Source organism: Triticum aestivum, chromosome 6A (genome assembly GCF_018294505.1).
Source record: "Triticum aestivum cultivar Chinese Spring chromosome 6A, IWGSC CS RefSeq v2.1, whole genome shotgun sequence".
In the NCBI taxonomy this organism is placed as follows: Eukaryota; Viridiplantae; Streptophyta; class Magnoliopsida; order Poales; family Poaceae; genus Triticum; species Triticum aestivum.
Window position 1 is genome coordinate 376,387,152 of NC_057809.1, and position 4,798 is coordinate 376,391,949.

Genomic DNA, 4,798 nt, shown 5'->3' on the forward strand with positions numbered 1-4,798 from the left:
TTACCTCGGAATCAGATTTACCAAAAGCCGTACCCCGAGTACTTTGATGCCATCCAGTGCCCTCCAGGATATAGAATTCCAGATTTTGTTAAATTTAATGGAGAAGGCACAAAAACCACATGGGAGCATGTTAGTCAATATTTAGCACAATTGGGTGAGGCAGGCTCATTGAACGAATTGAAAGTGCGTTTATTTCCTTTATCATTAACTGGTACCGCATTTTCATGGTTTTCTTCTTTACCCCATGGTTCCATTCGGGTTTGGTCGCAGCTAGAGCAGAAGTTTCATGATCACTTTTAAAGCGGCGACAATGAACTCAAGTTGTCACATCTAACATCGGTTAAGCAGAAGCATGATGAATCGGTCTCCGATTACGTCAAGAGATTTAGAGAAACAAAAAACCGGTGTTTTAGTTTGGTGATAACCGAGAGAGACTTGGCAGACCTAGTACTGAGTGGTTTGAGAACTCCCATCAGAGAAAAGCTAGAAGGCTATGAGTTCTTAAATATCAACCAAGTCTTACAAAGGGCTTTGGCTCAGGAAAGCCGAAGCAAAGACCTCAAAGAAGTGCATAGATACAAAGCCGATCGTCCAAAGATGAATATGATCGAATATGATAGTGATCACTCGGACGATGAGGGTGATGTTTTTTCTACTGAATTTGTTTGGCCATCTAAGGCCAAACCATTTACTTGCAATGATCTGAAACCGATTCATAAGAATCGTGATGAAGAGATGAAGTTTACTTTTAACATTGCCAAGTGTGATAAAATCGATAAATAGGCCGATAAGTCGATTTATTTTTTATCTTGGGTCAGCCGATAAGTTACCAAGAAGCGATATCCCGAACATTAATATAAATTTGGTCAAGCTTTGTAAAGTTTGACTTCAAACCAATCTAATAGTAAAAAGGAACAAAGTGACTACAAAATCCAAAGATGCAGTTTTAGGGATATACAGAGTGTGTGCGCACATCATGTGGTTGCCAAAATAGCAACTGCAAATACGGGACTAACTCAAGTATTAACTCAATTAGCTAAATGATCGTGCATTGTCATGGAACAATAAACTTAGCCATAGTGATATTAATCAAAACATTAGGGTAATCATCATAAAAACATAGAGACTTTGATTAAAACATAAATTTGATTAAAAATGTTAGCATGCCAAAACTTGTAAAAACGATATGATGGTAAAATCATTCTTTGTTATGACTTTCATATTTATAACAGTGCAAGTGCCTGGCGGTCGAACCATTAGGCTTGCGCTTGGTTGGTCCTTAGATGGACACCAAGTAATCATCCCTTTCTTTGGCCTTTGTTGGTTTTATTATCCTGCTATCTAGCAAGCAAGATGGACAATTTACCCCATATTGTTCTCTCCACCTCCACTCCCAAGTTCTCTATATTATTTGCCGCCCCTGGGCCCTCCCCTCTCCCCCGGCTTTCGTCGGCCATGTAGCAGGTGAGTGTCCCCTCCCTGGTTTTCTTTGTGTAGATATAGTTCATAATTTCATCCATCATGGCACTATTTAGGATAAACTCATCGGAGTGGAGTACTCGGAGAGTGTTGTGTGAGTCCTATTTTTTTCCTTAAGTTCGCAATCCTCAAAATAATTATAAAAAATAACACAATTTATACATAAATAACATGCAAATATCTCTAGTACAATTATAGTTCGTAGCAATATTATGTAATGCCCACGATGCGGCTATATCTTCCACGTGTCGAAGCACGACTTAGAGGCATAACCGCATTGTAATCAATGTCGCAAGAGAGGTAATCTTCACACAACCCATGTAATGAATAAGGAAAGGGATACATAGTTCGCTTACAATCGCCACTTCACACAATACATGAATAAAGCATTACAACATACAGATACAATCAAGGTCCGACTACGGAACCAAAATAGAAGAAGACTACCCCTAATGCTACAGATCCCCGATCGTCTCAACTGGGCTCCACTACTGATCAACTGGAAACGGAAAACAACATAACGAACACGATCTTAAACGAGCTCCTCCTTGAGCTCAGTTGCGTCTTCTGCACGGTCATCATCGGCACCTGCAACTGGTTTTGGAAGTAATCTGTGAGTCACGGGGACTCAGCAATCTCACACTCTCACGATCAAGACTATTTAAGCTTATGGGTAGGACAAGGTAATGAGGTGGAGCTGCAGCAAGCACTAGCATATATGGTGGCTAACTTACGCAAATGAGAGCGAGAAGAGAAGCAAAGCACGGTCGTGAACTAGAAGTGATCCTGAAACTACTTACGTTCAAGCATAACATAAGAACCGTGTTCACTTCCCGAACTCCGCCGAAAAGAGACCATCGCGGCTACACACGCGGTTGATGCATTTTAATTAAGTTAAGTTTCAAGTTCTCTACAACCGGACATTAACAAATTCCCATCTGCCCATAACCGCGGGCACGGCTTTCGAAAGTTCAAAAACCTGTAGGGGTGTCCCAACTTAGCCCATCACAAGCTCGCACGGTCAACGAAGGATATTCCTTCTCCCAGGAAGACCCGATCAGATTCGGAATCCCGGTTACAAGACATTTCGACAATGGTAAAACAAGACCAGCAAGACCATCCGCTGTGCCGACAAATCCCGATAGGAGCTGCACATATCTCGTTCTTAGGGCACACCGGATAAGCTAAGCGTACTAGAGCCGACGTAACCCAAGTTGCCAAGGGATGGCCCTGCACGGTGCTCTACTTTGGACCAACACTCAAAGGAGCACTGGCCCGGGGGTTTAAAATAATGATGACCCTTGAGTCTGCAGAACCCAAGGGAAAAAGGCTTAGGTGGCAAATGGTAAAACCAAGGTTGGGCCTTGCTGGAGGAGTTTTATTCAAGGCAAACTGTCAAGGGATTCCCATTATAACCCAACCGCGTAAGGAACGCAAAATCAAGGAACATAACACCGGTATGACGGAAACTAGGGCGGCAAGAGTGGAACAAAACACCAGGCATAAGGCCGAGCCTTCCACCCTTTACCAAGTATATAGATGCATTAATTAAAATAAGAGATATTGTGATATCCCAACAAATATCCATGTTCCAACATGGAACAAACTCCATCTTCACCTGCAACTAACAACGCTATAAGAGGGGCTGAGCAAGCAGTAACATAGCCAAACAACGGTTTGCTAGGACAAGGTGGGTTAGAGGTTTGACATGGCAATATGGGAGGCATGATAAAGCATGTGGTAGGTATCGTGGCATAGGCATAGCAAAAGAGCGAGGAACTAGCAAGCAAAGATAGAAGTGATTTCGAGGGTATGGTCATCTTGCCTGAAATCCCGCAAGGAAGAAGAACGAGTCCATGAAGAAGACAAACGGACGTAGTCGAACGGATCCTCACAAACGTGACGATATCGGAACTAGTCCGAAGAAGCAACACCGGAAAGAAAGCAAACAACATGGTAAACAACCATCACATAAGCATGGCATGATGCACAAACAAGTATGATGCATGTCCGGTTTAAATATGCATCACATGGCAAAGTGCAACAACCAAAACTACAAATTAAGTGGAGCTCAATATGCAACGTGTTGCATATTGACGAAACACCACATCAATTATTTAGTTCTCTCCCGGTTAGGTACTCAACAATATTAAATGTTGGTAAACATGGCAAGAGATGAAGCAAAAGTAAACTAGACAATCTAAGTAATTTAAATGGGGCCGGATATAACAAACAACGAATCCGGTAAATCCCCATATGTATTTAGCAAATTGGTGCAACAACAAAGTTAAACATTTAAATGTTATTATCATGATGCGGAGGACATGTCCAAGATTATGCAATTTTTATTAAAAGTTGACAAGAGCATTATGAAGCATTTTGTCATCGTGGCGAAAATGAAAAGGGGTGCCACAGCAACGATAACGGTAACGGTGCCACGGCAACGTTCCGATTCCCGTACTTGATTGAGATACCGATGCAAAGGGGAAGTGTGCGGATGCGTGTAAAAGATGGTGGGGCGCTCTCGAATTCCGGGTGTCCCACGAGTTGGCGACAAGGAAACGAGTGACAATTTGAACAGTGTGCAAAACACGAGCATCTCAAACATCGCAAGCATTCGTTCACGGACGTCGTCTCGAGGTTATACCTTCGAAGTGTGTAAACGGGACGGTTCTCGTTCGGTGCCAAGTAGAGGAAGTAGACGTTCACTCGACGGCCTTCGGTGACGGTAGTTGTACACGGGTCTTCGGCCACGGAAGTAGTCGTACATGTTTTCGTAGAGGTTCGGGGTCAACGACACGGCACTTGACGTCCACGGGGTCTTTGCGGGTCGACGGTAGTGGTACACGGCGGCGTAGTGGAAGTAGTTGTTCAAGGTATCGACGGTAGCTGAACTTGGCGAACCGGAGGGGTACACTTAAGTCGTTGTGGGAACTTGATGAATCCGAGGACTACGGGCGTCGTGGTACTCCGAACAAATCCACGAAGGCAGTATTGGCGTTCCGGGTCTTGCAGTGCTATCGAAGTTCGCGTATCCGAAGGGGTACTTGGTCTTGAGGGTCGACGGTAATCGTGCATTCGATGTTGTGGTACTTGTCGATCTCTTGCCTCGGATGGTGGTCGTACAAGGTTCTGTGTCGTCAGTAGAGGTACTTGGCGAATCCACAGAAAACAGTAGCTGCAGTTTCTTTGTTGGCTTGAGCAGGGGACGGCCGGTAGGCGAAGCAGGCACTTCGCTAGAGGTGCGCGGTGGCCGCTTGGTGCTCTGGTTGTTGTTGCGGACGAGGCAGAGCTTGGCAGGGTCGGGAACGGCACGGGA